Raw genomic sequence first — 22808 nt, 5'->3', positions numbered from 1 at the left:
TAGTGCTTCCTACTCCTGGTGCAGTAGCGTGGACATCCCTGGCTCCCTTGAGCTAGATAGCCTTGAAAGGAAGGTAAACAGCATTGCTCTCTTTCTAACTTGATTTCGGGGCATTATCATGATTTGGAGATTTGTTCTCTGTTAACTTCTTAATTACTTAGGTATCTTTTGATGGTAGAGCAGAGGTTCCACAGTTGTCTCTCTATTCATCAATAAGAGCAGAGGAGATGGGTGCCTGCATGGGGTCCAGGGGTGGGCACTGTGTGGGAAGGGAAAAGCTTGAATAAGGGAAGGGAAAAGCTTGAATAACAAAATGCCATGCTTATCAGAAACCTCTGTTTTTCATCTTTAGATCCCCAGTTAAAGCCACTTGAGGTTCACCACAGTCTCAGAGCAGAGCATGACATTCTGCCATTTAAATACCATTTGCCTCTCTGCTGTAGAAAAAAGGCTGCAATGATGTTTCCTCAACAACTGGCATTTAACAGCTGGCAGTGGGCAGGCAGCGTGACTTACGGTGGTGGCTGGAGATGGTTCTGCTTAACACAAAACAGCACAGGCAGTCCTTACCCCAAGGAATCAAGGCTGTTAATGACCCAATTCATTAAACTGGTAAAGCTGCTCATACACGTCAACAGTCCCTGCTGGTGGGAAAGGGATTGGCTCTGGCACTTTTCCTGGAGAAGGATATAACTCATGAGCTTCTTCTAGCATCTGATGCCAGCCGGCCAGAAAATTTATCTAGTGTCAGTAAAAAATGAAGTTGTTATCACTGCCACGCTTAGGAAATATTCTGTGCTTTACAGTGACTGTATTTTCTTAAGCAATATCAGGAAATGGCTGAGAACCTCACATCTGTGTGTTACTTCTCCTTCTCCAAACCATGTCCAAATCAAACCAAACATCAGTTATGGTTGCACAGACTTTTTAACAGTACATTTCTCTGATTGAGCTAGTCTGATGAGAAACTGTCCAGTTCCATAAAGACAAGTCGTTAATGTTCTCTGGAAGGTTTTTCTAATTAATGCTTGGCTTACATTATTTCTTTGTGGTGTGTGCCTGCACGCTAGAAAATTAGGGGCAGATGTGCTCTTTAAAAAAAGACATGGAACTACATTCTTTAAATCTGATTTTAATGCTGCAGGGTTAAAATAAAGACTTTCTTGTACCTCAGGACACAGTTACCTTAGTCTTCGCATGACTGAAGCTTTCAATGACCTCTCCATTGAACTAGCCAGGTCTTCAGGCCTCTGTTTATTCCCTTCTTCCTCAACTCTGCTGTTAGTTATACTCCCTTCTACAAAAAGTGACCGGTCTCTATTACTTTTGTCTCCATCTTTTAATCTCTACTCTCCATCTGTCATTACAACAGCCTTTGCTGGGGTGCCTGCACTGCTTTTTTGGACTCTTTATCAAGCTGCTCTGCACTTTTCCTTGGATAACTTGAACTACCCATAGTTCCAAACCTCCTCTTAGTCCCAGTTCCCCAAACTGTCTTGATGCTCCTGATCTTTTTCCCTCCATCCTGTTCCATCTTTATTTTTTTCCTGACTTCCTCTAGGAGATGCTTTGCCGGCATCTTAACATGAACACAGCTAAATCATAATCCCCTACAGAGTCACCAATGGATAGAGCTCTAAGAGGTGGCAAGATATCTTCCTCCAGTAATGCAAATAAATGTTTACCTATCATCTTCTTAACACTTTCCAGTATTTTCACTGTGCCCTTAGACAGCCACCTCTAATATCTGACTACTTAGAAAGTTTTCCAATTCCACCATACTTTTTCCTGCTGCAATGTGAGGTGATTTATTCCTGTCCCTCCCCCAGCTGCCATGGGATTCAGGTGATCATCATCACACTTCTGCCTACCACACTGGAAGGATGTTACCATGAGCATCCTCTCTTCCTACCCAGTCTTCTCTTTGTTTTGAACTAAGCAAGCCCAACTCTGCTCCTAATAAGTTATGTTTTCCAGACACGATGTCATTTTGGTCTCTTTTCTCTGGTCTTCTGCAAATGTATTTTCATCTAAAAATCAAACTTCCTAAGAGGCTTCTCAGGACTGAGCAGAGTCGTATTATCTAGCCTTACATATGGCTTTCCTGTTTGTTTGTTTGTTTTCTCTCAGCTTCCCTCTGTTCCCATTTTGTGCTACTAAACATGCTACTACTACAACTTATCACCCTGGCATACAGCATTTACTGACAAATGCAAAGCTACAAGAATACACAAGATGGCTTCTTATATCTTTGTTGAGAGGATGACAAAATTTACACCATTCCCCTTGTTCTGCAGACCTTCCCTGTGAAAAAAGTTTTCCAAGGTTACCCCAAGGCTACAGTTATGCTTGCAGTCTATAAATCTGATTTATAAACTCATTGACCGTCCTGATTCTCATTACTGTAAGTGCAAAACAGAACAAACCCCACTGGACACAACTTTCTCCTCCCCTCAGCATTATTCATAAATGAGGTTGCCTAAAGGGAAGTATTAAATCACTGCCTGTTATGGATTCCCTGCTATACAGTTAGTACTTCCAAACTCCAGTGCTTCTCCTTGAATCTTGCTTTTCTTCTATCATCATTTAAACAACTGACAGTTCCAATTATTGTACTCATAGGCAAGGCCTTAATTAACCTAATCAGCCTGCCATGGAGCTGACAGGTATGCTTTTCTGTCAGAGTTAGGTCAAAACATGTAATCTGCAATGAATGGGAGCTCTTTTTCAGCTGCTCTGGCAGTGGTTCAGTGCATCTATGCCTCTCCTCAGGCCACTGAGTCGTGTGACCTTGCGGCTCGCAGTGAAGAGTGACGATTGTAAAGTGTATGTCAAAAAGCTAGTCTTCTCTGACCCAGTTTCCAGACACAAAGTGATGGATAAACGCCAGCGAGGCAGCAGCCTGTGTTATCGAACAGTAACAGGGCCAAAGCAGTGGGGAGCATCACTTCAGTGCTGCCCAGAAACGATCACTGTCAGCACAGAGCAGCACAGAGAGCTTTGTTTTTCAGGGTATGATTAGCAGGCACAAGGTGAGACCACACAGAGACGCCGTCCTAAACACTCCTGGGTATCTGTGCCTGTGACTTAGCACCTTGGCCCCTTTCTGGCCATCCCTAAAGGAAGCAACAACACAAGCCCTTCTGCAAGCCCTGACTGCTGAGTATTGTTAGGAATGTGTGGCTACTGCATACCTGGTGGACTCCCCTGCTGCTCCGCTATCACACGGTCAGGGAGGGAGATGATGGCTGGAGAAAACTGTGAGAAAGAGTTTGCATCTGTTCCTCTCTCCAGCCCTCTCTGAAGCTGGAGCTGCTGCATGCCGGAGTGGGAAGCCCAGAGTGACTCTTATTAACTTGCTGGCTTACTCTGGACTAAAAATAATACAACATACTACACATCCTGACAAAGCCTTATGAATAACACAGCTGATCTAAAATTAACCCAGCTAGGCAGTTACCTATAAATCAAAATATATAAAAAAGCATTTATATAAATAGACCATTTAATGCTTGCTTTTTTTTGTTACTTCATTTCTGTGAGTTCTTCACTTCCTTATTACTGAAGGAGTTTCAATACAGCAAAAATTCAATACAGCAAAAAGCTAATTTCCCTCACATTTTGCATACCTAAAAACAGCTTAGATGTTCCTGACAAGTCCATAAATAGAGAAACGCATGGTTTGCATAACTTCCCCCTTTTCAGAAGGGATAGTTGAAATCCTAGCTCACAGATCAGTAATAATGACTTATACCAAAAGACCGACTCAGGGAGCATACCACAACCAAGGCTGTTGCTCTCTACTGGCTGCTGTGTTTGGTCTTCCTGTGTCACCTTTGGTAGCTTCAGCCCAGGAAAGGTCTCTTTTAGCTCAGCTAGGAGGGAAATGCCTTTTGCGAATCAACTTTCTGGATTTTCCCCTTCCTGAATGGCAAGGGATAGCTAGTTTGCTTCCAGACTCAACCCGCTCTCTTTTCAGCCAGCATTGATTCCTTTGATATGTTTAAATCATACAGCATTAGCAAGTGGCCAGCCAGACTTCTCCATGTAGGCTTTGTGTGCAGTGAAGGCATAAAGTCATAAAGTCAGTGTTAAGCAGGGTTCACTCTGGCTCTGCGCTGTACCTGACTGCTTCTCTTTATCCCTGAAGAGATGAGCCAATACAAAGCCATCAAGAAGATTAAGGTCGACACCAGTATAACACATACGTTTATAAATATATACCTGGCTTTTATGTGAGTGCAAGTGCTTTTTTAACAGGGGCAACCCCATGAGTAGGGAGGATTTTCTGGGGCACTCCCCCCTCTCCTTGAGGAATGAGCCTCTCCCCCAACATTTAGGAGACTCTGCTCCCCTTGTGACAATCTAACCATCTCCCTCCTTTCACTAATTCATCTTTCAATAATTCACCTTTTACTAATCGTCACCAAGACAATTGCTCTCCTCAGGCAGAATTTTTTCCCGCTCGCTTGATTGCCTCAAGTTTTGGCTTCTCCACCACTCTAAGATCTTAACTGTGCAAGGGCTGGAGCAGCTGCAGTGCTGTTGGCGGACAGCCTCTCAACATCCTCACTTCCTTTGACAGTTTCCTATCCTAGGAAATATCCCCTTGGTGAAAAAACAACCAACACGGAGAAAGGTGTTTCCCCATTAGCAGCTTCCTGCCTCCCATCAGGGAAGTCAGCTGCCATCAGCAGTGACAAATTTGTAACAGAAAAAAAACCAAAAAGAAGTTGGAAACTAAGTTGGAAAGCCAAAGATAGGGAGAACATTACAAAGAGCTGGTGTTTGTCACTGTCTTTATGTGAAGTCTGTCCTTGGGCCTCTGTACGGAGGAAAGTACTTGAAATAAACTTGCATAGATGTAACTTATTAATGAGATTGGATCCTTATCCATCGTCTCTCAGATATCCTACTGCAAGAACCATCCACACAGTTGTTAGTCCTGGCGTGCAACCTTGGCAGGTGATTAACAGGTTTCCAAGCACTGGGCTTCCCTCTTCCAGTGTCATATAAAAGGAGCGAAAGCAGACTGGCACACCAGCCCCGTTCAGATGATAATGCCTGTTTCACTCATCCATGTGTGCATTTATTTAAACCTAGATTTACTTCAAACCACATCAGTCCAAGTTCCTTTCAAAATATTAAGGGAAACCTGGAATTTATATCTGCCTAGATAATACCAGAGTCTGTCACATTGTAAAGCAAATTTCATTGCCAAAAGAAACCAAATATATCCTTAAAAGCCAAGTCTGGCTAGGTGAAGCACCTAGATTATGGATCACAAACTGCATAGGAATCTAATCTCCACACCTGAGGGCTAGAGGGAACAAATGTCCAGAAGAGCAGACAGCTAGAAAAAAATGTCCCAGGCCAAATGGTCCCTTAGGAACATGGGCAAAGGCAAAGCACTGGTGTTTAGGATGAGGAATCCGAAATCCTAGTCTAGGATTCAGAAATGACAGATGCACCCTGAACTAAGCTGTATCATGTAAAACACGAGCACTCAGAGAAGACCTTGAAAACTTTCATGAAGAACCCTATAAAGTGTAGTCACAACATGCAGGATATTAGTGTGTCAGGTCCCTAGGATTCATCAGAGCACTGATCTGTTACACAACTCAAAACACAGCAAGCAAGACATCTGTGATGATGCAGCTTGATTTTAATATTTGAGAAAACAGACACTTTGCTTATACTTCTGAAACTATACCACTGAAGAGAGCTGATTTACGCATAGCTTCATATTCAGAAGTGAGGGTGGATTGCTGGTCAAAAGAAAACCAAGAGTCTGAAGTAAGTAGAGGTCTGGTATTTAGTATTACAGTCAAACCAAATGTGGGACAGCTGCTGGCTGAGCAATGGCTTGGCTTTGCAAGAAGAATTGAGACAAGCAGTTGAATCAACAAACTGAACTGTATTGCCTAGAGCATTTTTATAAGACGCACACTGAAGGGCAGCTAAAGAGACAGCAAACACCAAACAGTCTGGGATCCCCCATAGCCATTGGAGCATCATTGTTTTTAATGTGTAGGAAATAGGGATTAAAATTAGAAGATGACCCTCTTGAAACAATATGGAGCCCTAGCAGGCCCTTAAATTTATTCTGATTTTATTGGGGAACATGAGGATGGGTTCTAACTTTAATCTTAAGCACACATGCTCAAACACTGTGGCTATTAAGCACTTGACAGTTTAACTGCTGCTCTACTTGTGTTTATAGCCTCAGTAACTTAAAAGCTGCAATGTTTCTCAGACACAGATGGAGGTGTCTGAGAAAGAAACAAGTCTCACTCGTCTTAACCCTTAAAAGCCTCTTAAAACATTTTGTGCAAGATACATAATAAATTAATATTACTGTCTAAACGCCTAAATTGGTAGACTAGATTGGTAAGGTTCCTGAGGAAGAGACTGTTCCTGTGTGCCTGTTTGCACTGCATCCAGGGCAAAGAGAGCCACGTCCCAGCATCTTCGTCAGTGTGAATCCCCAAACTGGCTTCTCTCTGAACAACAGTTTTCCATCAGCCTGGTGACAGGATGCCTCTGATCACAGATACTGCGGACACACTCTTCTCAGGAATATTTCTACTTGGACTTTCTCAAGCAGAGTAAGTAGAGCAGGCCAACAGCTTTCAGTGGAAAAACAAACAAATAACAAAACAAAACTACCCCCTCTAAGTGAGGGTAGAGTCTGGGAATCTTTTGATCCCTTGGACTCAGCCATCCTCCAGCAGAACAGAGGAGAGGCGTCTGAGCAAAATAATGTCAAATAACAGGATTTCTGGAGGAGAAAAGCTAAAATAAGGCTAGGAGTAAATGGGAAAGTGTGTTTCTCAGTGAAGCTGGCCGGCATTATTGTCCATAAAGTATACTTCACCTTTGACAAAACCTGCCATGTGGGCTTCAAAAATAATGAAGTCTTGTATTTGTCAATATCATAGTAACATACAGAGTGTTTACATATGTTATACATTTATATGCATATATACACACAGAGCAAAACTCATTGAGATTGTTTTTGCCTAGGGACCAGAATACCTGCGTTTGAAACATTGTGCTGGTTTACCAGTCCTTGGCTTATAAACATTGTATCGCTAGCCTGTACCTAACTCAGCTGTCACTCAAATCAAGATAGCTTGAAAATTTCTGACAAGGATGATTTCTTATCTGAAATCACCAACTTGTACCAATGCAAAAGTTGAGGTTCTGGCAGTTCCCAGGCTTTGTTAAGACCTCAGGTCTCAGATCAGCTTCCTTCAACTTAAAACTATCGGGCTCCTGTGGCCTACAGCTCAGAAACTATAGATGTTATATATACTATAAACCAGGATCTTCCCTCTTTCCAGGGAGTACTTTTTAACCCTTGGTTTTGTCAGAGATCAGAACAAGATTAATTTTTTTAATATTGATGTTTTCCACAAATAATTGCAAGTGCTTTTTCCACCCAGTTCTGATCACTTTCTCATGCAGGAAATATCTGGGTTTATAGTGGGAAGCTGAAAGTTTTTATCATCTCAGCTGGCACTATTCATCAATGTTAACTGTGGACCAATCTATGCATTGCAAACCGCAACTGGCAAGTGAGTGAAGTGAGTTACTTCAAACTCCAGAACTACTTCCCAGTGTTCAATATGAACTTCTGTATCTTGGAAAAAAACATTTGAAGAAGTGTCTCCTTAAGTATCTTAAGTTCACTGGGAATCAGCTAACACGAAGACATAAACATCCGAGAGATGTACAAGCACACAGAAACTAAAGCACGCAGAAACTCCCACTCCCAGCAGCTAAATGTTAAGTGTGAAAGAGGCACTCAGGCATGGACAGAAACCTGTGGGTACTCCCCTTTCCTGGAGCCTGTTGAGATCTACTTAGAGGCTCCCCCAGAAGAAATACATTGTCTTCCAAGAACAGCAGCTGTCCTTTGAATCACAGGAACCTGCCAAACTCACTGCAATCCATTTTTATATATACATATATATATATCCTGTGCTGTGACAATAATAGCACTGAAGAAATACGATGCTCATGCAAATAATGGCACTACTTTCTAATGAATCAGAAAAAAAGCTAGTGAAAAAAACCACAGATTTTTAACAGATTCATTGATAAACTAACTCCAGGTCTCCATTTACTAACAGCAAGCCTTTTTCCTATATTGAGGAATATATTGAGCCAATATTGACCCATTGGGCAAGGGAGAAAACACAAAATATTTACTCATTTATAGAATAGCAGTAAGCAAAATTTTTGCTAGGTAGCCAGACATCTGCACAGGATGCTGGGAGTGCATGGGGAGTAGACTATTAACAGAGCCATTCTGCATATTTTGTGTAGGTTACTCCTGATGTTTTGAGCTTCTCCTGAAAGGCCAAGATTTACTGCCTGGAACAGAGGCGGGTGTTCATTCATCCAACAAAAATTAGTCTCTGGTGCAGGTTTAAGGCAACTGGCAGTGCAGGCCTTAACTCGATGAACCTGGAAAGGCCCACACCTCCCACACCACTGCCTTTCAAATGAGAAATTCCTCGGCATAAAAGGCTCAGCCCACGGGACTTCTCCAGACAAACAATCAGCCTGCAGTGCTTCACTGGGCATAAGGGTCTTGGCAAGGCGCCATTCACTATCATTAAAAGTGTTTATAAAAAAAAATGTTCATTTTTGGCCAGCTTTTTTTCCAAGGCCAGGCCTCCACCCCCACATCTTCAGTGGAATGTGTTAATAATTTGCTTTGTGGAGATGAAAGGCTCTTTGATAGGAGCAGCATAAACACATCTCACTGTGCTCAAAGGTCTTTGTCCCACAATAGAAGCATAGCTTCCTTTATTTCTTATAATTTCTTGTAAATCCTTGTGTGGAATACAAACAGGCAAGTGGTTCCGGACAAGAAATCCTCACTGATGCTAGCAGCAGATGGATTAAAAATACTAGCCAGTCCCCACAGTCTATGGTGTCAGAAGCCAAAAGTCACACCAAAACACAAGTCTGTCCCTGGGTATGTGACTGAGTATAACCTGGAGCAGCGTGTAGCGTGGGTGGAGGGAGGAAACTGGTACCTATCGTCTTCCAATCCTCCCTTCAATAGCAGGTTGCAGGACCTACTGAATAAATACAAATGGGAGATTATAATTTATCTAGAGAAAAAAACGTGTTGTAATTGCCTCAACATGCAGTGTGCACTAGCAAGCACTGCCCAGCTGTTGTCTCCCACCTATAGTTCATCCCCTTTGCTACCCTGTTTGAGCCATTGTGTACATCCCCTCTATACCAGCTTTGTCCCTTTGAAAGCCCAGCCTAACAGTGCTGAACCATAGCATCAGTCTTCCATTCCATTTTAATCAGATCCCAAAGGGATAAAGACATAACTGAGACGTGGCCCTTACTCCTTTCCTTGTTTAAATGTCAACAAAACTGTTAATCACCAACCTGTTTCTTGAGGTATTAGCGCTTTAGATCTTTCAACATGGGCTTTGTGTAGGCTTGTTTTCTCTCCTTTTTTCCTGTCCTCTTGATACAAATGATGCCTCTTTCCACATGCAGGCTTGTTTTCTCTCCTTTTTTCCTGTCCTATTGATAAAAAAGTTGACTCTTTCCATGGTACACTGTCCCACCTTTACTTGTGTCTTTGTTTTCCTAAAGTGTTCACTGTTCTCACTTTATGCCTCTATTTACTGTTGACAGATTACTTTTTTTTTCTAGTCATGACAACCCTATCTAAAGAAAAATCAGATTTTACAGATGTGTCACCTAATGCTTCTTAAGCATCATTATTCAGTCATTAGGATAACAGTCTGATATGTTGAAGTGACTTGAGAGCCTATACTACATTTTTAAAGGTAATTTAGACATTTAGCCACTGTTCCATGCAGTGTTAAGCTCTTTATTTTGTAGACTATGGCCACATGTTTGGGAATGGACAGCTGTCCATCAGCTCCATTTGCACTCTGGAGAGAAGCAGATTCAGTCTAGACACGCGCAGCCACCTATTTCCTTCTAGGAAAGACAATGCGCCTGGTGCTCAGGGCTCTGCCAATGCTTTTGACGTGCATGTCCTGTTTTGAGAAGGACTTTAAATCCTTACTGAACTCGACTCAGAGTGTCACTACTGAAAAGAGAGATTGAGGTTTGTTAGCAAAAATATGAGGCTTTAGGAACAGTATGAGCATCGTAATTGAAATGTAAGTTTGCTCCAATGCAGGCAAAGCACATAGTCCCTGAGCTCACCTGAGGTGACAGGAGTGAGTAGTTTTAAGTCAAGTTTCCAGCAGTTGTGTTTGTACTGTGGGTAGCGGGGGGATTTAGCAGCTTTGAGCTACAGCAGCTCAGCGACTGCTAATCTGGTCACTCTGTGCTGCTAATCTTGTTCTTTTCCATAATCATTGTTTCCAGCCCTGATGTTTCAGCACCCATAATCGCGGCTTGTCATCTGCAACACTTCCTCCCACATAATACTCTCTGATAACATTAATGTCAAGCCTGCCTTTCGGCTGTGGCCCCGGTCCTGCCCTAGGAAGGGAGGATGGCTAACGCTGTGTTGGACTGGCATTTGGACGGACAGGAGTGAAGGTGAGTCAGGACCTCTGCAGATCGTTTCACATCTTTAAGCTAAATGGTGTGGGATGAAAGAGGATGTCGTGAAAATACTGCTGAATGATGATGGACGGCATGTATTTTTGCTCATCCTAGTGCGTGAGAGGTCTGGATCCACCATTCAGTGTAAAGTGGCCCTTAAGGCCCCAGTTTGCCAAAATGTCACTGCCTTTTTTACCTTTTCTAAATACACCTTTCTACAACACTCTGTGAAATAGTGGCCATGTATTTTGACATGGTTTCAGTGCAAAACCACCTGAAGAATGACAGTTTCACTTGAGGTTGTTTTGAGAGTTTTTGGCCCATTCAGAGCAGAAACTTAGGGAGTGCCGTGATACTGCAGAGCAAAACAAATATTTGCACAACCCCTGGAGACCTCAGAGCACCAAGTTTAAAGCAGACCTATTGTGTGCTGCCGCCTCCAGCCAGCATCTGTGTATTTGTGGCAGGCATAAGCAGGTTGGACCGGCTACGCATCTCTCCCGTCCTAGTGGCAACCCCTGGCAGAGCAGTGGAGCAGGCAGTTTTGGGGAGCCAAGGGGAAGGATGGCATTTTAAAATGTAGTGTAAAATTCACCAGAGCTTCTCCACATGCACCTGATTCCAAACATCTCTGACCCAAAGTGGTTTCTCAGGGAAAGCTGTTTTCCTGCAAGAGGGGTACAGTGCTGAGGGGAGGTTTCTTCTGCTGTGTTGTTCGAGATGTTTAAATACAATGACCTACATTGCAAAACACCCAGGTTCCTCTTAGCTGATTCTTCAACCACTTGCAGGTTGATTTCCAAGCCCAGCTATGCCTGCCGCTGCCTGGGAGAAGGACAGGGCAAGGTGCTGGTAAAAGGGGCTAATATCCTGCAGTGAACAAGATTTGCTTTACATGTGATGTCTGTAATTGGCTCACAAACATTGCCCTTAACAAGTATTTCTGTTTTCCCTGGCATGCTCCGAGTTACATGACAGAGTGATGGAGCTGCCTGCTCCCTGTGAAGAGAAAGCCCTGCTCTGACCCTCCCTACACCATACCTGCTCTCTGTCTAGAAAGAACTCCTAAAACTGGAGTAGACAGACCCAAGAGCAGGGCTGATCTGAAGCTGACTTTGCAGCAAGACCAGGCCTGAACCCTAATAGTGAAAATGTAGATAGAACAGTGTCTGCCCGCAGTGTCTTCAGGAAAAGTTACAAAACTGAACAGGAGGATTTGGCTTAACAGCAGGTACAGGGGCTGTCAAAGCAGTTAACAGGTATAATGGGGTGGCCCCAGCCCTGCTCCTATCTGGGCCTATGAGTAAATCTGGAGAAAGAAAAAACTGGAAAGATGGCTGGGATGTCTGAAGTATAAAGCTAGGCATTTATTATTTGCTTCCAGACAATGGGCAAAGCTGCAGTTGCACTTTTTTGTCCTGTTCTTTCTCTTGCATAAAAACACAGGGAGCATTGCCAATCTTGTCCTGATCATTTTCCTGTTTCCTTAAATAAAAAATTTCTGTTTCCATGTTCCCAAGGAGCCTGAGGACATATGAGCACAGGAGGGCTGGAGCACAGCTAGGAGTAGGAACATGCTTTTGGGATGAAAGATCCAGCCACAGTTTTCTTTATTTTAGAAAGAAAAACAATGAATAGTTATGGCAACCTGGGAGAAAACACTCTTTCATTGTTTGTCTTTATCTAATTTAGATGATACTATGAATAGCTAATAACAAGGCACTGCTGGAAGGTACAAATAAAATGCAAAGTCTCTCCATGCATGTGAAGGGTCCCTGCCCATGCAAGGACCAGTCCTTGCAGCCTTTGCTCATGTGAGAGGTGTTTACTCACAACAGGGGTTGCAAGGACCAAAGCATTAAGCACACGGTAATAATGATGACTTTTTTGTGTGCTCGAAGAAGGAAAATCGAGGCATTTTGTATTTTCGACACAGGGTGAAAGTAATACTTTTTTAATATCACAAAACATAAGAGAAACATGGGATTTCCAGGCAGGGAGGTGTGGGACACCCCATCCCAGCCAGTCCTGGGTGCTGCCACTGGAGCTTTGCTTGTGCTGCAACACACTCCCCGTGCTCCCACAACAACAACAGTCGGCTGCTAATTTTAGCATCAGCTATAATGCAAAGTAATTCAAGGCATCCACAGTGTGTTTTGTGAGGACAGTATTTCTCTTTTGCTTGTGCAGTTCCCAGGCTGCAGTGCCATTCTGTTCACCAATCTTAAACAAACACCGCCCTTGAGATTTCCTAAATAGTTCAAAGTGGTGTCTAGGGAAACGTTAGAAACACATATGGAAAGCCTGAATACACTTCAGATGAAACCACTTTGAATGTCCATTTTTGTGCAAGTTCTGGGCTGGAAGATAGTATAAAGCAAAAGTTTTTAAGATAAACTTGTCAGAAATGATGCTATAATAGCAAAGTTTTCTAAATATTTATTCCCGATAAACTTTTCACAAGCCCTCCTCCTTGGCTTATCATTTCATGCAATTTTTAATGCAAGAAATGTTTGAGGAGGAAGAATTAATGGTCATGAACTTTGCAGTCCCCTTGCAGTCCTGACTGGAATGTTTTTATACGTTGTTTCCCTGCTTATTTATTATAGGAAGCTCATATAGATACATTCACTGCAGGAGCCAATGTACAACAGGCACTACTCCAAAAAACAGGGTTTCACAGCAGAGGCCACAGTTACCATAGTTATTTTCCATTCTAAGTACAGGGAGGAACTGCAGCAACCGAGACATGCTAGTTTGCAGAACACTAGCTAATACCATCTCATTAATGGATAATCACTGTTTACAGGAGCTGGAAATCAGCACCTATGAACGCCTATGAACACCTGAACCTCACTTTGAAGAAATGTGTGAAGTCAACTCATGTCCTTGAAAGCAGCAGCAAAAGACACTGACATGAAAAGACTACATGTGGGACAATACCCCCTGATCTCAGCTCCTTATTCTTCTCTTTGGAAAGTCTTGAGACATTTTCTGGCCTTTATTGATCGCTGCCACCTTCCATCCCTAGTTTCAGGAATGTTACAGGTCACAGTGAAAATAGCTGCCACTTTCCCACCCCTTCAGTGATATTTTTGCAATGTGGGATTAAACTATGTCTCATGTGGATGGAAGGCAGCACAAGGGAGCTCTAAACTTCTCCCTCCTCCTTAATGCACTCCCCCAGCTACCAGGCAGCATGCTGGAAGCTGGAGGAATATTTTGAAGAATTTTTAACACAGGTCTGGTTTTGTTCCTATTTTCTTCCTAACACAGTCACTGTGGGCCACTGTTGGAGACAGGGCACTTGGCTAGAAGGAACTTTGGGTTGATCTGGTTTGGTTAGTCTTACTTTTTTATGATGCTCACCACAAAGACAGCATGATGACCGTCCTGTGCCCCAGGCCCTGAAGGTCTGGGCAATTCTTCCATGGCCCTTTCCGTGATTCCTATGGCTTGGGAGAGATGCTAGACCCAGAGAAAGGGATGCACATTGCTTCTCTTCAATGTGCTCAAAGCTACCAAACCTTCTCCAGCACTTAATCAACAAATGTCTGCTGAAACCCATTGGAACATCCAGCAGCCCCTGTCAAGTTTAGCCCCAAAACTGAACCACAGACCACAACTGGCCAGTGCAACCCTTTATCAAACACCCCCCAGGACAATAAGCTTGCAGCAGGCCACACAGGTCTAGTATGAGTCCATCTGCTGTACAAGCATAGCCTACTAGTTGCTTCAGGACACTTGGTTTCCCAGGAAATCTTGTCCAGGATACGGATGTTTTGGCCCAGTGATTAGGGTGCTGGGGAGGGGAATGATCTGAGGAGGCTGATGCTCAGGTGGCAGGACACAATCAGCTTGTCTTGTTGGCACAGGGACAAGATGAAAATGTGGTCAGAGAAGATCAAGAAAGCAAAAAGTCTGCAATATCTGGACGAGGGAGGTTAGGACGAGAAGCAAGTTGTCTGTCTGTCCTGCCACTGTCTCTCAAGCCTCTTCCCTGTCTCCTATTCTCTCCCAGTCCTGGTCCCAGCTCTTAGCTGACTTCCAGCCATGTTCCAGGCCTGTCTGCTCCCTTAATTGTCCCCAGTCTGCTATTACTAATGCTTTTATTGGCCAAAGACTTAAAGCCTGGCTCCCAACCACGCTGCTGCTGCCTTGCCTTGTGGTCTGCCCTTTCCTTCCTCGGCTCCATTTCTTAGGCTCCTTTGCCAGGGCAGCAGGGGAGACAGAGGGCTCCCTGCCCTGCCCGCAGCGTCAGGGGGCTGTGCTGGGGGACAGGGGGGACCACTCCCAGCCAGCATCCCTGGGCAACGTGGGCATCCCGACAGAGAGGGTATGAGAGGAAGAGCTCAGTGTGGGCAGCAGAGCAGAGGCTGCAGCCAGGAGGCAAAATGCCAAACTTGAGCAGTGGCAGGAGGAAAGGGACTTCCTCGGCATCCAAAGGGGATGGAGCAGTCTGCTGCCATCCAGAAAAACACTACTAGCCCAAAATCAGGCCTGGAGCAGGTGTTTTAGCCCATTTTCCCCTATTTTGTTTCTGACACACTCTGTCTTCTCTAACTAAATTAGCTAGTGGTCCTATGAAGCTGACCCTATTACAGGGCCTTTAACCAGGGCCATAGATACGATGGCACAAGAAGAAAATGGTACAAATGTTTTTGAAATAACCCCAGCACCTGAGGGAGTCTGCTCAACGGAAAACAGAAGGGGTCTGCCCTTGCAGTTTAGTGTTTGCTGGATGTTTTTCCCAGTTGAAAAGACATTTGAAGACACCTTTCAGAGGAAGAGCCATCCCCCTGCCTTGACTGTTGGCCATAACCATCCAGCTCAGGGCCTGCTGACATCTAGACCAAATTTATTTTCAGTTCCCCTGGCCCAAAAACCTCCTGGCAGCTCCACACATGCAGCCTCATGCCAAGCGTACTGCTTGTCCCTCCAATGAATGTGTATGTTTTGGAAGACAGTAAACTGAAAACTGTCCTAATACAAATTATTTAACTTAGTAGTAGAAAAATTACTTGCAAGCAGCTAGCTATCTGACACAAGGAAGTTCTGTAGACTCCTCCAGTATAAATAACAACAAATTCCAAGGTTTTTGTGGTCATTCAATTTGTGATTAAATCACATAAATGAATATAAATCTAAATTTCATATATTAAACACTTACGGGATACAAATCAGTCTCTAACGCATTTGGCTCCATTTCAAAAGTGTAACTGCAAGATTAGTGACTGTATTGTTTCTCTCTCAGTTGGGTGACCAGACTAAAATTTTCCTTTTGCCATTTTACTTTATTTATTAATAAGCCTGTGGTCATGGTTCCTGCTTTTGCTGAGTTGAGCCGAGCAAAACATTTCCTAGCTGCCAAGAGAACAAACACCCTAGCTGCCAGTGCTTGCACCTGAGTACGTGTGTGCATGGTAAGCATACATGTACACACGTATACATGCTGTAAGCTAATACTGCGTGTGATGGACAGGAAGAAGCAGGAACAAACGTGTAGGTCTCTGCATGGAGCGAGAGAGCAAAGGAAGGCTGAGCAACAGCCATGCAGCAGGCAGGCAGGCAGGGAGCTGGCTGGGGACTCCAAGGCTCTGCTCTCTGGTCTGCCCTTCTGTACAAATACAGAAACAATCCACACACTAGGGTCCAGGGCCCAGGTTTGCTCTTCCTGAGAGGTCCAGTCACCAGGCTAAAGGGCTGTTCCTTCTTTGATCCAGTTATCTTTAAAGCTGTCCTGCAGAAATTAGCAGGAGAGCAGCCTTCAGCCTGGGTTTCAGGGCATCCTCCTCAGAGGTGGGCAGCGTGCTCTTTAGTGGCTTAGGGCAGCGGGCGTTGAAATGTCATCTGTCACATGTCCAATACAGCCACTGCACAGCTGTATCAAAGGGACATGCTCTTTCGTAGCTCCTTCCCCTCTTTTTATTTTAAATAAAAGCACTTTCCTCCACTATGTTTTATGCAGAGCCTAATCTTGTGGATATGCATTACATGTGCTCTGAACCCAATTTCCAGTAAGAGCAGATGAACTCCTTGTTTGTGCAATCCAATGGCATGTTAGTGGAGTATAGGGATTAAGCCGTTTAGACTCCCTGAGTCTGAGATGTTTTGAGACTGCTGCAGAAAGGGCACTTGAGGATCCCTGGGAACATAAGATTTTCCATCTTGCACTTAAGACTCCCACAGATTTAGGCAGGTACTGAAGCCAGGCTTTTGAAGCTCACAAACCTGCATAATGTCCAGTGGTACATACAGTTTTGTGAATATGGCCTTACCAACTGTCTGCCTCGCATCCCTGTAAGTTGGAAGATCCATGACATGAAGGTGCAAACAGCAGGACTTGGCAAAGAGTCAGCATAAAGAATAAGACCAAAAAAATCTTCATGTGAAAATATGGTAGAAAAGAAATCAGAAGTTTTGAAATCAAAGCGAAACCCTTTGTCTTGTTTCTGCTTTCCAAGAAGAACTGAAAGTGTTGCAACAACTTCCATAAAGAAAGCTGCTACCACTGGCATATTTAACATAAGAAATCAATGAAACTCTCCTAAAAGCGAGTCGTGAAGTACCCAAAGCCAGGGGCTGCAGAAAAGGCTGAAGGCTGGCTTCCTGAAGAAAGACCTGTGTCCTTACAAGTGAACCTGTTGTTCTGCAATACTCAGATATGTTACGGATATAGCACACACAGCATGCTTGTGTATATATTGCATAGAAAAGATTGCTTTTGAACAGGAAGTTTCCCCACTACAGGAAGCATCTGGAACTAAGTCTGTGTTGCAGTCTAAATAATTATGACTGATAACAGTACACACAAGAACTGAATGCAAAGCTTTTTGCATGTAGGCTAGAAGAAACCTGGAGCTCCACAATCAGCAAAGTGGGAAAAAACACAGGTCCTAAACCTCTAAGAAGATCTCAGTCATTTGGCATCTGTGCCTTTTGATCAAATAAACGTGTATCTAGAGTACGCAGCAGACGGACTTTCCTTTCCCCAAAGAAGGCACAACAGATTGAGTGGGTAAGACCAGTGGGAGTTAAGATCAGCCAGCAGGAGCTCTTTGCTGGTTTGTGTACTGGCCGTCAGTGCCCCTATGTGGGTGCAGGGCCAGACGCACAGACCTGCCCCACTGCTGCGTGATGACTAGAATTAGCAAGCATGAGAATGGTAGTGGTTCCACATAATGCTGAGGCACTCCGTTTCCTTTCCTGCCCTTCCCTCTCCCAGCTGAGTCAAAGGAATGTTCTTTAATATTTCTTCAGACATGGAAAAAGAAAGTAAAAGGACCCACCAATTTAGTTTGTAGCACGTTACTGAATGCACGACTACGAATGCAATGCAGCTAACAGTACAAAAGCCTTAAAGAAATACTTAAATAAATACTAAGGAAGCCATATATATCACTTTTTTCAGTGTAACACTATGTCCTACTTCCTGCGTAATAAAAATAAAAAGCGGAAGACTTGCAGCAGAACCTTTTCAAGCTGTGGTGCTGCTATGGGATGTGTTATCTAAAATATGCGTGCAGAGAAGGGTAGCCAAGGGATGCAAATACCTCTCCACACATTGTGAAGGCTCTGAGTAATCACTTTGTCACATGTTAACATTACATCGAATACTTTAAAAATCAGTGAAGAGCCAGAACATGTTAGACCCATTTACCACAGCCTAATCAACCAAGTAAGCTCAGATCATTAAACTAATTATGAGTGGCCGAAATAATTAAGGACTCCCTTCTCACGTGATATTGTTGGAATTCTCTGTTACAGAACAACTGCATGGTCATTAGTAAATACTATGCTTGCGCCCAGACATTTGCTGGATTTGATAAACAACCCTTGTTCTTGAGAAACTTTGGTGGCCTTTGTGAGCAACAGTCAGTGACAAATAAGTAAGAACAAGCAACATATGCACAGGGAGGTTTTCTTGGGGGGGGGAGGGAGGAGGGGAGAGAGAGAAAAGAGAAGAGTGCCTCTCTAAAACTGGGGTTTGCTGCCAGACAAATGTTCTCTATCCCCTTTGCATTTCTCGTATTTATGGTTTATCTGAAATAAAGTCAGAAAACAACTTGCCTTTTTCTGACAAACATCAAATTCTACAGTGGTACCAGTTGCAGCTTTCTGGGTAAATTGATCCTCATTCATCATAAATCTGTACACAGGTGTAGACACACATATCTTTGTCTTCCCAATCAACTTGAACATTAATATGCAAATTTACTCCGGACTGAAATTAAGCATGTTAAATTCTTCATTGTAAGCACTGCGTTTGCTTTTTATATTTAAAACACAGTTCTGATTTCAGCTCATCAATTCTTTTCTGACGAAAAGACACAGTTGATAATTTTTACCCATTACGGGTGACATTCATTTTTTTTTCTTAAGGCACAACATCAATTTTCAGATCCAACCTATACAGGATTAGAAGCGGGTGCAGGTGCAAGATTTTGGCCAGGCCCTAGTCTCAAACCATTAAGTGTCTGCTAGCATTCTTGTCTTATTCATTAAGGTCTAAATTTTGAAAAAGCCGCAGGAATCTCTAACCTGAACTTAACTCAAACCATTCTATGTAAATTTACCCTAACAGTACTGTGGACAGGGTAAAAAATTAGTAGAATTATCAGGGCTGCTGTATGGTGCTTCAAACATACAGAATATGTTTTTGCTGAGGAAAGCACTACAAGCTTAAAATGGCTGAGAAGAGAGTGTTTCAGCTGCAGCCAAAGCCTTCTCCTAAACGGAGGGCCGCCCGGCTGATGATGGGGCTACATCCCACGGTCCCGGAGCACACACCACCCCAAGCAGGGTTAGCACAGGAGCCCAAACAACTTTGTAACAGCTAAGCCTGGGTCCTCTGTGGCTTCTTAACATAATTTTCACAAGGGTCAGTAACCTCTGTGGGAATGATGGAAGTTAATCTTTTCCCTTCGTTTCCCCAGTTATTGTCCAGCTAATGATTAAAGCAGCCCCTGAGAAACAGGAGGAAGATGAGGGTTTGAATCCCTAGGGACTGAGGTGAGCCTACAGCCCTCTCCGGGGTGCTGCTGCTTTAGCTGGGATGGTTTTGCAGGAGCAAATATAAAGTTCACTTTGGTTTTGATACCGCTTTTTTATTAACTTCACATGACAGACTAAGAAATTATTTTAAACACAGAAAATACTAACAATGATTTTGACCACTTTTCTCTAGGGTTGGTAATACTTGATACAGTGCAGCATGGTGCAGTGGATATAAAGCACTCCAGAGATCATGATGAGAAAAAATCTGAATTTGGGAATGAAGAGGTTAAAATGTGTGCAGTAGTTCTTGAACTTACAGGCCTGCTTTATACATCAGTGAAAGGACCACATTTTATAGTTCATTGCAAGTGGCTTGTTTTGTTGGGGTTTTTTTCTTCTGAAAAATGACCTGACAGGAAATATAAACAGGCCTTTGCAGAACTACTTTAAAATCACTCTTTATCTTTCATCATATTTTCTATCAGCTATGTTTTATTATAAACAGTATAAGCGGAGTTGGGGAAACAACATAGAAAGAAGAGCATGAACCCATGAAAGATTGATGCAGTGATGTGAGGAACTCTTACGGGAGACTTTGACCTTTTTTCCTTTTGCCTTCGTCTGCACATGTGCATTTTCCCTGAGAAAAGGGGCATTCCCGTCTTAGACAAGAAAACCAGTCTACAATACTGTCTCCATTTTGAAAAAAGTACTCAATGTTTATATATTTGATATTTGTTTATGATGGAATTCTTACCATTTTAGACTAACGCCTTCATACATCCTTAATATTAATTTCCACATCCACACAAAAACTACAGAAGTTAGACATCGATCTTAGGGCTATGTGGTAAGTAGAAAAAAAATTGAGAAAAACTGAAATAAGCAAACAAGTGGATTGTCATTGCATTTCTTGGGATTCCCGGCTTTCTGGTGTAAAACGGTATTTAATGCCACACATCTGTGTGCACATGTATGTAGATGCACATATATAGTATGCACAGAGAGAGACGGATGTATTTATTCCTGGTGTAAATCTTCCTGGCAGGTCTGTTTCTACAGAGTAAGCAGATGTGCATGTGAGGCTTAATAGATGAGCAGGACAAACCACAGCTGAAATGTATTCAACAGAGATGTCATGGAGAATTGCCAATTACATTTCACTTATAAGCGACCAATTCCTCTTCCCTTGCTCTCTCTCCACCTGTCATCTCTATCTGCCAAATCTCTTTCATTGCCTCTGCTTCAGCTTGGATGCTGGCCTATTTCAGACAGTTTTTAAAAATTTCTCACATATAAAGCTTTTATATATATTCTACATCCATCCTGCATGGCAAAATAAGAGATGCTGTGTATTTTTGGTATCTCACAAACAACTTTGATTATTTTTATATTATTTGACCCTATGAACAATTAAAAGAATTACCATTGTATGAGCTTTGGCACAGTAAAAACATTTTGAAAGTATGTGCAGTTCATATATGTGATATTTCTTGACCCACATAGACTTAGCCCAGAATTGACACTAAAATAATGTCAAGTAATTCAAAAGCAAAGTTTCAAATTCTGCTCTATTATTCTGGTTTCGGTCAGAAAAAAAAAATTCTACTCTGATTATAAATACATATATTTTTTGAGGGAATATGACAGCAGTGATATCCTGTCTTGTAAGTACAAATACTTCAGGGTATAAGAGAACAAAGGTAGGAGTACTGGCACTAAATACTTAAGCATCTGGATTTAGTGGCCAGTTGAAAGTGCCTTGAAAGTCTGACTGTCTTCACTCTGCATGCATATAATTTACTAGCACTGATGCTTGCCTTGCAATAGATTGAGGAATGCGTTGCTCATAGTTTTCTTAAACACTTATTTGTTGACACTGCTAGGTCAGAGAGGAGGCATGGTGTGACCTGTCCCAGATCTCACTAAAGCTGAATAGCCCTAGAGTGGAGATGCTCCCAGCCAGAGGGCAGAGCTGCCTCCTGGCAGGTAGAATTTGCAGTTCTCATTACTGATTTCTCAGACCAGAAGAATTGTCTGTAGCAACGGGCAAGATGTCAGCAGTGTGAGCTGTCATGAATTAACCCAACAGCACAGAAGAGTGGAGAGACCTGCGCTTTCTGAAATCACAGGAAGGGTTTTGTTGTTTCTGGTGGCTTTGCTGTGGGCATTGAATCCTTTACTTTTTCTCTGAAGAGTATTTTTGTTTTCTTTCTGAACATACAGAGGCATGCAGAATTGCCACTTAACTATATTCCATTGAGCTTCACTAATGGCTCCGTTATAGGAAAAACGTGTTTCCAGGGGAAGAGGCATGGTCTGCAGGTTGCACACATTCTTTACTCTCAGTCCTCCCTTGTGGGAGCATAAAAATAATGCTCTTAATCCAATCCACTTTCAATAACACACTCTCCCTCTGGCAGATGCTGTTGTGGATAAAATGGGAAAGCAACGTAGCTGCAACCCCACCATGCCACGTGAAGCAGGGGTCTGCACTGCATCACCAGTGCTGGTGGCAGGGAAAAGGCTACAGGCCCCGTAGCCATTCACTTCTGGTCAACCTCCACCTTGAAGAGGTTTCAAATGGGTGCAAGGATCCTCACATTGACTGTATGCTGGGAGTAAATGCAGCCCAACTCGTTAAAAATGTGCATATACATGAGCAGAAAGCACAGAAAGAGCTTGAGGAACAAAGAAGATGGAGGGCTGTGCAGCTGCGGGTGTCCCACCGCCTGCAGACCAAGAAAGAGCAACAAGCAAGAAACATACTTACCTGGGAAACCTCTGATTTTGCAGAACAATGAACACAACATGAGAAGAAAGAGAAATGAAGATTTTGACAGATATGTCCACGCGGTCTAGAGAAGTGGGTTGTAAAGATGCAAGTACAGTGCCAGCTGCATGCTAGCTCAGGAGAGACCTGTGCTAGCAGGCTGGCCCAGCCAGGCAGGCAACTCACAGTCCTTCAGGAGGTTCAGAGGTCAAGACACAAGTTTTCTCACCCAGGCTGCCAGAAGACCCCAGTTTGGAGCGGCATGGGCAAACTTAGATGAAAGAGTAATACTAATGGTTTCTTGTTTGGCAACCAGAACAGACTAATAACAGAGCACTCCTTTCAGCTTAAAGCTCTATTTTCAGGCTAAACATGCCAGGAAAAAAGGAAAAGTGATACCTTAGGGTTCTTTTTTCTGAATTAAATCAATATTTATGAGGCAATAAAGAGCTAAATTATTACTTTTAGG

This window comes from Egretta garzetta, unplaced genomic scaffold (assembly GCF_000687185.1).
Source record: "Egretta garzetta isolate BGI_Z169 unplaced genomic scaffold, ASM68718v1 scaffold471, whole genome shotgun sequence".
NCBI lineage: Eukaryota > Metazoa > Chordata > Aves > Pelecaniformes > Ardeidae > Egretta > Egretta garzetta.
Note: the sequence above shows the minus strand (reverse complement) of the source record.